Genomic DNA, 12,960 nt, shown 5'->3' on the forward strand with positions numbered 1-12,960 from the left:
AGACGGGGGAAGAGGGGGAGAGAAAGTGCGAATCAGTGAGGGGGGGTGAGAAAGCGCGAAACGGGAGGGGAGAAAGTGCGAGGCGGGGAGGGGGGAGGGAGTGCGAGGCTTTGAGGGAGGGGGGGAGAAAGTACGAGGCGGGGGGGAGGGGGAGAGAAAGCGCGAGGCGGGGAGGAGGGGGGGAGATATCGCGAGACGGGGAGGGTGGGGAGAAAGCGTGTGACGGGGGAGAGAAAGCGCGACGCGGAGGGGGAAGAAAGCGCGAGGCGAAGGGGGGAGGGGGGGAGAAAGTGTGAGGGGGAGCGGAGGGGGGCAGAAAGCGAGAGGTGGGGGGAAAGGGGGAAAAAAGCGCGAGGGGGGGTTGAGAAAGCACGAGGCGGGGAGAGGAGAAAGTGCGAGGCGGGGGGAGGGGGGGAGAAAGCGCGAGGCGGTGGTGGAGAAAGCGCTTTCTCCCCCGCTCCTCTCCTCGCGCTGTCTCCTACACACTCCTCCCGTTTTCTCCATACCACGCGTCGCGCTTTCTCCCCTTCTCGCCTCGCTCTTTTTTCCCACCTGCCTCGTGCTTTCTCCCTTCCCTCCCCCCCCGTCTCGCACTTTCTCCCCCCCCCGCCTCACGCTTTCTCCCCCATTTTCCTCCTCGCGCTTTCTCCCCCCCTCGCCCCGCCTCCCACTTTCTCCCCACTCCGCCTCGCACTTTCTCCAGCCCTCCCCGTCACGCGCTTTCTCCCCTCCCCGCTTCGCGCTTTCTCTCTCCCCCGCCACGCGCTTCCTATCCCCTTCCCCCCCATCTCGCACTTTCTACCCCCCCCGTCTCGCAGTTTCTCCACCCCCTCCTCATTCCCTCTTTCCTCCCCCCTCCCCCCCGCCTCGCGCTTAACTCTTAGGGTTAGGATTAGGGTTAGGTTAGGGGTTAGTGTCTATTAGGGTTAGGGTTAGGCGAGGAGGGTTCCTAACCTCCCAAACTCTCTGGAGACCCCATCCCACCACCTGAGGACCTCCTAAACCCTCTGGAGACCCCATCCCACCACCTGAGGACCTCCTAAACCCTCTGGAGACCCCATCCCACCACCTGAGGACCTCCTAAACCTTCTGGAGATCCCATCCCACCACCTGAGGACCTCCTAAACCCCTCTGGAGATCCCATCCCACCACTGAGGACCTCTCCAGACCCCTCGGCTTCGCTGTGGTCGTGTCCTCCCTGGAGCTCATGGTCATCTTCTGGGTGGCTTTGGTGCCACCGTGGCCAAAGTTGGGGACGTGGATGGTGACCGTTGGCCCGAAGTGGCCATCGGAGCACTTCTGGAGGACAACGAGAGCGGCGCCGTCTGCATCTTCAGAGGACGATGGGATGGAGTCCACCTCATGTACATCCAGGTGGGACCTTCGGGAGGTGGAGAACGATGGAGGGGGAGAAGGTTCTGGTGGTGGAATGTCCTCCAATGGAGAACTTTGGGTTCTTCTGGTGGTGGAATGTCCTCCAATGGAGAACTTTGGGTTCTTCTGGTGGTGGAATGTCCTCCAGATGGAGAACTTTGGGTTCTTCTGGTGGTGGAATGTCCTCCAGATGGAGAACTTTGGGTTCTTCTGGTGGTGAAATGTCCTCCAGATGGAGAACTTTGGGTTCTTCTGGTGGTGGAACCTTCTGGAGAGGTCAAAGCTCTTCTGGTGGAGCTGTGGTGGCTTTGGCTCTTGGAGAAGACTTATCTCCTGAAGGTCCTTCCGTCCATCACAGCGCATCTCCGGCCACCGCTTCTCCCTCCGCCATTTTGGCCGCTCCCTCCGTGGTGGACGGGACCTTCCGGAGGCCCTTCTTCCCGACGTGGCCGTCGGCGCAAGAGGACCCCTTCTTCTCCTCAGGTGGGTCCCATCACGGACAGCAGAGATGGAGAAGAGGTCCTCTTGGGCCACCGCTTCTCCAGCATCTTCTTCTCCATCTCCTCAAGGTCACGGCCGCGTCTTCGCGTCGGCGCAACGGTGACCTTTCAACCTCAAGAGGTCCTCGAGGCCACCGGGAGATGTCACCAAGAGGACCCGACTCTACGGGAGGTGTCCAAAGTCCACATCTGCTTCCAGGGCACCAAAGCCACCAATGATACCTACGGTGAGGACCACCAAAACCCTCCGGAGATGTCCTCAAGGGGCTCCAGATCTTCTCCAGGACCTCCTGAACCCCTCTGAGATGTCCTTATGGCCTTCAGAACCCCCTGAGATGCCCTCAGATCTTCTCCAGGACCTCCTCAGCCTTCTGAGATGTCCTTATGGCCTTCAGAACCCCATTGAGATGTTCCTATGGCCTTCAGAACCCCATTAAGATGTCCTTATGGTCTTCAGAACCCCCTGAGATGCCCTCAGATCTTCTCCAGGACCTCCTGAACCCCTCTGAGATGTCTTTATGGCCTTCAGAACCCCTCTGAGATGTCCTCATGGTATTTAGAACCCCATCGAGATGTACTTATGGCCTTCTCATCCCCTCTGAGATGTTCTTATGGTCTTCAGAACCCCATTGAGATGTCCTTATGTCCTCCAGAACCCCATTGAGACGTTGTCCGTCCCCTTTAGATGTCCCCCAGGACCTCCTCAACCACTCCGAGATGTCTTTATGGCCTTCAGAACCCCATTCAGACGTTCTTATGGCCTTCAGAACCCCATTGAGATGTCCTCAAGGGGCTCCAGATCTTCTCCAGGACCTCCTGAACCCCTGTGAGATGTTTTTATGCCTCCAAAACACCATTGAGATGTCCTTATGGCCTTCAGAACCCCTCTGAGATGTCTTTATGGCCTTCAGAACCCAATTGAGATGTTCTTTTGGACTTCAGGGCCTCTCTGAGATGTTGTCAAGGGGCTCCAGATCTTCTCCAGGACCTCCTCAACCCCTCTGAGATGTCCTCATGGCCTTCAAAACCCCAGTGAGATGTCCTTATGGCTTTCAGAACCCCATTGAGATGATTTTATGGCCTCCAGAACCCCATTGAGATGTCCTTATGGCCTTCAGAACCCCATTGAGATGGACTTATGGCCTTCAGAGTCCCTCTGAGATGTCCTTAAGGGGCTCCTGATCTTCTCCAGGACCTCCTAAACCCTTCTGGAGACCCCATTCCACCACCTGAGGACCTCCTAAACCCCTCTGGAGACCCCTTCCCACCACCCGAGGACCTCCTAAACCCCTCTGGAGACCCCATCCCACCACCTGAGGACCTCCTAAACCCTCTGCAGACCCCATCCCACCACCTGAGGACCTCTCCAGGCCCCTCAGCTTCGCTGTGGTTGTGTCCTCCGTGGAGCTCCTGGTCATCTTCTGGGTGGCTTTGGTGCCACCGTGGCCAAAGTTGGGGACGTGGATGGTGACCGTTGGCCCGAAGTGACCATCGGAGCACCTCTGGAGGACAACGAGAGCGGCGCCGTCTGCATCTTCAGAGGACGATGGGATGGAGTCCACCTCATGTCCATCCAGGTGGGACCTTCGGGAGGTGGAGAACGATGGGGTGGAGAAGGTTCTGGTGGTGGAATGTCCTCCAATGGAGAACTTTGGGTTCTTCTGGTGGTGGAATGTCCTCCAATGGAGAACTTTGGGTTCTTCTGGTGGTGGAATGTCCTCCAGATGGAGAACTTTGGGTTCTTCTGGTGGTGGAACTGTCTGGAGAGGTCAAAGCTCTTCTGGTGGAGCTGTGGTGGCTTTGGCTCTTGGAGCAGACCCATCTCCTGAAGGTCCTTCCGTCCATCACAGCGCATCTCCGGCCACCGCTTCTCCCTCCGCCATTTTGGCCGCTCCCTCCGTGGTGGACGGGACCTTCCGGAGGCCCTTCTTCCCGACGTGGCCGTCGGCGCAAGAGGACCCCTTCTTCTCCTCAGGTGGGTCCCATCACGGACAGCAGAGATGGAGAAGAGGTCCTCTTGGGCCACCGCTTCTCCAGCATCTTCTTCTCCATCTCCTCAAGGTCACGGCTGCGTCTTCGCGGCGGCGCAACGGTGACCTTTCAACCTCAAGAGGTCCTCGAGGCCACCGGGAGATGTCACCAAGAGGACCCGACTCTACGGGAGGTGTCCAAAGTCCACATCTGCTTCGAGGGCACCAAAGCCACCAATGATACCTACGGTGAGGACCACCAAAACCCTCCGGAGATGTCCTCAAGGGCTCCCGATCTTCTCCAGGACCTCCTGAACCCCTCTGAGATGTCCTTATGGCCTTCAGAACCCCATTGAGACACCGTCCGTCACGTTGAGGTCTTCACATTGAGGTCTTCACGTTGAGGTCTTTACTTTGAGGTCTTCACGTTGAGGTCCTCGTGGTCTCCCAGGTGGGCGGAGCCTTTGGGTCGTCCCTCTGCGCTTTGGACACGGACGGAGACGGTTCGGCTGAAGTCATACTGGTGGGAACGCCCTTCTTCTACGGAGGGGGCAGTAGTGGATGTGTGGAATTCTGTGACCTCCACCCCTAAGTGAGAACTCATCCCACCACCTGAGGACCTCCTAAACCCCTCTGGAGACCCCATCCCACCACCTGAGGACCTCCTAAACCCCTCTGGAATCCCCTTCCCACCACTTGAGGACCTCCTAAACCCACTGGAGACCCCATCCCACCACCTGAGGACCTCCTAAACCCCTCTGGAGAACCCATCCCACCACCTGAGGACCTCCTAAACCCCTCTGGAGACCCCATCCCACCACCTGAGGACCTCCTAAACCCTATGGAGACCCCATCCCACCACCTGAGGACCTCCTAAACCCCTCTGGAGACCCCATCCCACCACCTGAGGACCTGAGGGGGGCAGAAAGCGCGAGGCGGCAGAGAAGCGCCTCCCTTCTCCGCCCTTCTCCCCCCCTCCCCTCGTGCTTTGTCCCACACCTTTTCGCACGCCCCTCCCCCCGCAGCCTCGCGCTGTCCTCCCCCTGCCTAGAGGAGTCCTGGAAGGGTCTAAAGGGGTTCCAGAGGGGTCCTTGAAGGATCTAAAGGGGTTCCAGAGGGTTCTGGAAGAGTTTTAGTGGTCTCAGAGTGGTCTTTGAAGGGTCTAAATGGGTTCCAGAGGGTTCTGGAAGCATCTAAAGGGGTTCCAGAAGGATCTGGAAGGGTTTTGGTGGTCTTCAAAAAGTTTTTGAAGGATCTGAAGGGGTTCCAGAGGGTTCTGGAAGGGTTTTGGTGGTCTCATTGTTGAGAGACGATTGAATTATAAAGTTATCCGTATTTGGAATGTCCATTAATATTGGAATAATTTCTTTATCGGTTCGTTTGATATATACATATATATATATAACCTTCCCTATAGAAATACCCATGTGAGAAGATCTCCTCCTAAGGATGGTGCCCCTGGTGACAGCCTCTCGGCAGCATGGAATGTCCGCCTTGGAATGTTCTGTGCTTCGCTTGGAATCTTCTTCTCTCTGTATCCCGGGGGATGGAGAGCGCTGAAGCTGACGGAGCACAGAGAGTCATTCTCATCTCTATAACTGAGGCCATTCCGACCACGAAAAGCTGACAGAGCGCAGCGTGGAGAGAATGTTGGGATTCACCCAATCCTCAGGAGGTGGAACGTTCGCCGAGAACATAGAGGGAAAAAGGGCAAAGTGAGGAAGAGTGTTCTCTTCATCCCCACGAGCACCAAAGGGGGTGCGCAGGCGGAGTAGCAGACGATCCGTCGCAAGAGAGGGGGCAGCAATTCCTGATAAATATGTATGGGAATCGACTGCATCCTTTGGAATATGGAACAGATTGAGCAACACTTGAAAGATAAATGGCGAAGGCGATGTGAGGGTCTTTGGAACAGATTGGGGTGCGCCCCCCTGGTGCCCGGGGCCTCCAAAGAAAGCACCGCATAGAACCTTCTGCGTATGGGGATGTGTTTGTCTCTGCGCTAACACAGAGGGGTCCTGGAAGGATCTAAAGGGGTTCCAGAGGGTTCTGGAAGGGTTTTGGTGGTCTCAGAGGGGTCCTTAAAGGATCTAAAGGGGTTCCAGAGGGTTCTGGAAGGGTTTTGGTGGTTTCAGAGAGGGCTTTGAAGGATCTAAAGGGGTTCCAGAGGGTGGCGGGATGGAGGTGGAGAGGTTGGGGAGAGAAAGCGTGAGGTGGGAGGGTAGAAAGCACGAGACAGGGGAGTAGAAAGCGCGAGACGGGGGGGGAGAAAGCGCGAGACCCTCACATTCCAAAGATGCTTTGTGCTCTGTGCTTTATAATTTGTTCCCCCTTATACCCCATGAGTGACTTCAAACTCTTCGTTCTCTATGGATTCATTGTCCTTTGTTCATTCATTATTCCTCTGTTGCTCCTTCGAGTTCCATTGCTCTCTTGCAGTGCTATTCCCGTTGCAGCCGGGCTCGGGGCTCCGTCTGTTCCCTGCGCAGAGATTCGCTTCTCCTTCACGAGTTTCTTCTTCGAGGTTCCTCCTTGGATGCCTTCGTGTGCTTTCAGTCCAGAGCTACACTCAAAGGTTAACAAAGTTATTCCCTTACTTACTCCCCCCCTCCCCGTCTCGCACTTTCTCCCCCCTCCCCCCCGTCTCGCGCTTTGTCTCCCCCTCCCCCCCCGCCTCGCGCTTTCTACCCCCCTCCCCTCTCCGCCTAGCGCTTTCTCCTTCCCCCGCCTCGCCCTTTCTCTCTCTCCTACCACGCGCTTCCTATCCCTCTCCCCCCTGCCTCGCACCTTCTCCCCCCCTCCCCCCCGCCTCGCGCATTCTCCCCCTCCCCGCCTCGCACATTCTCCACCCTGTCTCGCGCTTTCCCCTCCGTCTCACGCTTTCTCCCTCCCCGCCCCGCGCCTTCTCCCTCGCCTCCCCGCCTCGCACTTTCTCCCCCTCACCTCGCACTTTCTCCCACCCCCACCTCGCATTTTCTCTCTCCCTTCCAGTCTCGCATTTTCTCCCCCCCTCCCCGCCCCGCGCTTACTCCCTCCCCTCTCCTCCTCGAGCTTTCTCCACCCCTCCCGCCTCGCGTTTTTCCCCCCCTCCCCGCCTCGCACTTTCTCCCCCCGCGCTTCGCGTTTCTCCCCCCCGCCTCGCACTTTTTCCCTCCCTCCCCCCCGTCTCGCGCTTTCTCCCCCCCTCTCCTCGCGCTTCCTCCCCCGTCCCCCCTCGCCTCGCACTTTCTCCCCCCTCCCTCCCGCCTCGCACTTTCTCCCTCCTTTACCGCCTTGCTCTTTCTCCCCCTGCCTCGCGCTTTCTCCCCTCCTCTCCCCCCACCTCCCGGGGAAAGTGCGAGGTGGGGGAGAGTGGGGGAGGAAGCTCGAGTCGGGGAGGATAGAAAGCGCGACGCGGGGAGGGGGGGAGAAAGCACGAGGCGTGGAGGAGGGGAAAAACCAGGAGGCGGGGGGCGGAGAAAGCGCAAAACGGGGGAAGGGGGGGAGAGAGCGCGAGGCAGGGGGAGGGGGGAGAAATTGCGAGGCGGGGGGGGGAGAAACCGCGAGGCGGGGGGGGAGGGGGGAGAAAGCGCGAGATGGGAGGGGTGGAGAAGGCGCGAGGGGGGGAGAAAGGGGGAGAAAGTGCAAGGCAGGGGGGGAGGGGGGGAGAAAGCGCGAGGCGGGGGGGGAGGGGGGGAGATAGGGCGAGACAGGAAGGGGAGGGAAAAAGTGCGAGGCGGGGGGTGGGGGGAGAAAGCGCGAGGAGGTGAAGGGGGGAGAAAGCGCGAGGCAGGGATGGGAGAAAGATCCTTCAAGGACCCCTCTGAAGACCACCAAAACCCTTCCAGAACCCTCTGTAACCCCTTTAGATCCTTCCAGGACCTCTTTGAGACCACCAAAACCCTTCCAGAACCCTCTGGAACACCTTTAGATCCCTCAAAGTCGTCTTGAAGACCAAGAAAACCGTTCTTAGAACCTGTCTTCAAGGGGTCCTTGAAGAACGTAAAAGGGTACCAGAGGGTTCTGGAAGGGTTTTCGAGGTCTCAGAGGGGTCTTTGAAGGATCTAAAGGGGTTCCAGAGGGTTCTAGAAGGGTTTTGGTGGTCTTCAATAGGCCCTTGAAGGATCTAAAGGGGTTCCACATGGGTCTTTGATGGATCTAAGGGAGTTCCAGAGGGTTCTGGAAGGGTTTTGGTGGTCTTCAAGGGGTCCTGGATGGATCTAAAGAGGTTCCAGAGGGTTCTGAAATGATTTTGGTGGTCTCAGAGTGGTCTTTGAAGGATCTAAAGAGGTTCCAGAGGGTTCTGGAAGGGTTTTGGTTGTCTCAGATGGGTCCTTGAAAGATGTAAAGGGGTTCCAGAGGGGTCGTGGATGGATCTAAAGGGGTTCCAGGGGGATCTGGAAGGGTTTTCGTGGTCTCACAGGGGTCCTTTAAGGATCTAAAGGGGTTCCACATGGGTCTTTGATGGATCTAAGGGAGTTCCAGAGGGTTCTGGAAAGGTTTTGGTGGTCTCAGAGGGGTCCTGCACAGATCTAAAGAGCTTCCAGAGGGTTTTGGAAGGGTTTTGGTGGTCTCAGAGGGGTCCTGGAGGGATCAGAAGGGGTTCCAGAGGGTTCTGGAAGGGTTTTGGTAAAATTCAAGGGGTCCTTGAAGGATCTAAAGAGGTTCCAGAGGGTTTTGGAAGGGTTTTGGTGGTCTCAGACGGGTCCTGGAGGGATCAGAAGGGGTTCCAGAGGGTTCTGGAAGGGTTTTGGTGGTCTCAGAGGGGTCTTTGAAGGATCTAAAGGGGTTCCAGAGGGTTCTGGAAGGGTTTTGGTGGTCTCAGAGAGGTCTTTGAAGGATCCAAAGGGGTTACGGAGGGTTCTGGAGGCGTTTTGGTGGCCTTCAAGAAGGATCACTGATCTTATTTCCATTATGGCTGAATTGATGTATTATTAAAGCACTGCTAATATGCACTGCAGGACAACACCACTGTTAACCCCACCCCGTGCTGTGCCACTGCTCTCGGGGAGCATCAACAGCCTCAGCAAAAGCCCTTTTTCCTGCAGGAATATTTTCAAAGGCAGCGGAGCAGAACGATATGGCCCTTCCCAAGGACTTTTAGAGGATTTTGGTCTGGGAGTGCTTCCCGAGAAAAACCCTGTGAGGTTCACAGAGACAAAAAAATAGACTCAGTTTCCCAGCTGCGCCCCACCCTTTGCCCCCAGCCTGAACCCCGGTTTCCCTGCTGGGAGCTGCGAGAGGAGCCATAGATGTGGCAGTTAATGGCCTTCAGTCCCTCGGTGCTGTCTCTCTCCTCACACGCTGCCATCCAGGGCCGTTTCTTAACTTTCATATTCAATTCAGTGTGGGTTTTTGATGCTGAAAGATATGTGAAGTTGGTGTTTGGGGCGGATGAAGGGGCGCACTTTCTCCCCCCCAACCTCACGCCTTCCCCACCCCTCCCCGCCTCGCGCTTTTATTACCCCATCCCCGCCTCGCGCTTTCTCAACCCCCACCTCGCGCTTTTTCCACTCCCTCCCCGTCTCGCACATTCTCCCCCCAACCTCACGCTTTCTCCCCCTCCCCGCCTCGCGCTTTCTCTCCCCCCGAATTGCGCTTTCTCAACCCTTTCCCCGCCTCGCGCTTTCTTCCACCGTCACCTCGCATTTTCTCTCTCCCTCCCTGTCTCGCGCTTTCTTCCCCACTCTCCCCCCGCCTCGCGCTTTCTCCCCCCCTCCCCCTCGCCTCGCGCTTTCTCCCCACTCCGCCTCGCACTTTCTCCAACCCTCCCCCCTCCGCCTCGCGCATCTCCCCCCTCCCCCCCTCCTCGTGCTTCCTCCCCCACTCCCTCCCCAACTCGCGCTCTCTCCCCCCTCCCCGTCTCAATTTCTCCCCTCCCCGTCTCACGCTTTCTCCCTCCCCCGCCACGCGCTTCCTCTCTCCCTCCTTCCCGCCTCGCACCTTCTCCCCCCCTCCAGCCTCACGCTTTCTCCCCCCTCCCCGTCTCGCCCTATCTCCCACCCTTCCCCCCCGCCTCGCCCTTTCTCCCCCCCTCCCCGTCTCGCCCTATCTCCCCCCCACCCCCGGCTCGCACTTTCTCCCCCCCTTCCCCCCTCGCACTCTCTCCCCTCCCCGCCTCGCGCTTTTCTCCCCCTGCCCCGCGTTTTCTCCTCCCCCGTATTGCGCTTTTTCACCCCCTTCCTACCCACCTCGCGCTTTCTCCCCCCCGCCTTGCACTTTCTCTCCCCTTCTCGCCCCACCTCGCGCCTTCTCCACCCCTCCCCTCTCGCGCTTTCTCCCCCCCTCCCACCCCGCCTCGCGGTTTTTTCCCTCCTCCCCGCCTCGCGCTTTCTCCCCCCCCCGCCTCGTGCTTCCTGTCCCCCTCCCCCCGCCTCGCGCTTTCTCCCCTCCCCTTTTCGCGCTTTCTCCCCCCTTCCCCCCGCGTCGCGCTCTCTCCCCCCCTCCCCCCGCCTCGCACTTTCTCCGCCCCCCGCTTTTTCCCCTCCTCCCCGCCTCGCGCTTTCTCCCCTCCCCTTTTCACGCTTTCTCCCCCCTTTACCGACTCGAGCTTTCTCCCCCCCCGCGCCCCACCTCGCACTTTCCCCGCGAGGCGGGGGGGGAGGGGTGGAGGAAGCGCGAGGTGGGGGGGGAGAAAGTGCGGGGAGGGGGGAGAGAGCGCGAGGCGGGGAGGGGGGAAGCGCGAGGCGGTAACAGGGGGAGAAAGCGCGAGGCGGGGGGGAGGGGGGGTGAAAGCGTGAGGCGGGGGGGGAGGGGGGGAGAAAGCGCGAGGAGGAAGGAAGGGGGAGAGAAAGCCCGAGACGGGGAGGGGGTGGAGAAAGTGCGAGGTGGCGGGGGGAGAAAGCGTGAGGAGGGGGGGAGAAAGCGCGAGGCGGGGAGGGAGGGGGGGAGAAAGCACGAGGCGGGGGGGAGAAAGCGCGAGGCGGGGGGGAGGGGGGGAGAAAGTGCGAAACGGGGGAGAGGGGGGGAGAAAGCGCGAGGCGGAGTGGGGTGAAAGCGCGAGGCGGGGGGAGGGGGGGTGAAAGCGCGAGGCGGGGGGAGGGGGGAGAAATTGCGAGGCGGGGGGGAGGGGGGGAGAAAGTGCGAGGCGGAGGGGGAGGATGGGAGAATGCGCGAGGCGGGGGGGAGGGGTGGAGAAAGCACGAGGCGGGGAGGGGGGAGAAATTGCGAGGCGGGGGGGAGAAAGCGCGAGGAGGTAAATGGGGGAGGAAGCGCGATGCGGAGGGGGAGGAGGGGAGAAAGAGCGAGGCGGAGGTTGGAGAAATCAGGAGGCGGGGGGGAGGAAGGGAGAAAGACTGAGACGGGGGGAGAAAGCGCGAGGTGGGGGGAGAGTGGGGGAGAAATCGCGAGATGGGGAAAGGGGGGAGAAAGCACGAGGCGGGGAAAGGGTCGAGAAAGCGCAATTTGGGGGGGGGAAAGCATGAGGCGGGGAGGGGGTGGAGAAAGCGCGAGGCGGGGGGAGAAAGCGCGAGGCGGGGATGGGGGGAAAAAGTGGGAAACGAGGGGGGAGAAAGCTCGAGGCAAGGGGGGAGAAAGCGCGAGGCGGTGGGGGGAGAAAGGACGACGCGGGGAGGAGGGAGAAAGCGCGATGCGGGAAGGGGGCAGAAAGCGCGATGCGGGAAGGGGGGAGAAAGCGTGAGGCGGAGGTGGGAGGGGGGAGATAGCGCGAGGCGGGGAGGGAAAAAAGCGCGAGGCGGGGGTGGGGTGGAAAAACCGGGAGACGGGGAGGCGGGAGAAAGCTTGAGGCGGGGGGGGAGAAAGCGCGAGATGGGGAGGCGGGAGACGGAGAGGATGGGATCGAGTGCCGATGGGTTAAAATCAGAGGAGCCCACAAGAAGGGGGACTTTGTGCTGGGAGTCTCTTACAGAGCACCCAGCCAAGAAGCAGCAGCTGAGGAGCTCTTCTATAAACAGCTGGGGACAGTCTCTGAATCTCTGCCTCTGGGCCTTGGGGGGGACTTTAACTTTCCGGATATCTCCCTCCCCGCCCCCCGCGCTTTCTGCCCCCCTACCTGCCCCGCACTTTCTCTCCCCCCGCCTCGCTATTTTTCCCTGCCCCACGTCACGCTTTTCCCCCCCTCCCTGTCTTACGCTTTCTCCCTCCCCCACCCCGCGCATTTTTCGCCCCCTCCCCGCCTCGCGCTTTCTCCCCCCCTCCCCACGCCTCGCGCTCTCTCCCCCCTTCCCGCCTCGCACTTTCTCCCTTCCCTGTCTTACGCTTTCTCCCCCCCCGCCACGTGCTTCCTATCCCCCTCCCCCCCGCCTCGCGCTTTCTCCCCCCCTCCCTCTCTGCCTCGCGGTTTCTCCCCCCCTCCCCGTCTCGCCCTTTTTCCCTCCTCCCCCCCCTCGCGCTTTCTCCCTCCCCTCCCGGTCTCGCCCTATCTCCCCCCCTCCCCCCCCGCCTCACGCTTTCTCCCCCACTCCCTCCCCGCTTCGCACTCTCTCCCCCCTCCCCCCGCCTCGCGCTTTCTACCCCCTCCCCGTCTCGCGCTTTCTCCCCCCCTTCCCGCCTCGAACTTTCTCCCCCCTCCCCCCCCCGCGCTTTCTCCCCCCCGCCTCGCGCTTTCTACACCCCCTCCTCTCTCTTTCTCTCCCCCCCCCCGCCTCACGCTTTCTCCCCCCCCGCCTCGCGCTTTCTCTCCCCCCCGACTCGAGCTTTCTCCCCGCCTCCCCGCGTCGCGAGGGGGTGCAGTAAGCGCGAGGCAGGGGGGGAGAAACCACATGGAGAACGGGGGGAGAAATCGCAAGAGCGGGGGGAGAAAGCGCGAGGTGGGAAAGGGACAAAGCGCGAGGCGGGGGGGGAGAAAGCGCCAGGCAGAAGGGGGAGGGGGAGAAAGCGCGATGCGGGGGGAAGAAAGTGAGATGCGGCGGTGAGAGAAAGCGCGAGGCGTGGGGGGGGAGAAAGCGCGAGGCAGGGGGTGAGGGAGAAAGCCCGAGGTGGGGGAGGGGGAGAAAGCGCGAGGCGGGGGGGAGGGGGGGAGAAAGTGCGAGACGGGTGGGGAGAAAGCGCGAGGGGGGGAGGTGGGAAAAAACTGCGAGGCGGGGTGGGAGGGGGGGAGAAAGCGCGAGACGAAGGGGGATGGGGGAGAAAGCACGAGAGGGGAGGGGTGGAGAAGGCGCGAGGCGGGGGGAGAAGGG

Source organism: Cuculus canorus, unplaced genomic scaffold (genome assembly GCF_017976375.1).
Source record: "Cuculus canorus isolate bCucCan1 unplaced genomic scaffold, bCucCan1.pri scaffold_62_arrow_ctg1, whole genome shotgun sequence".
NCBI lineage: Eukaryota > Metazoa > Chordata > Aves > Cuculiformes > Cuculidae > Cuculus > Cuculus canorus.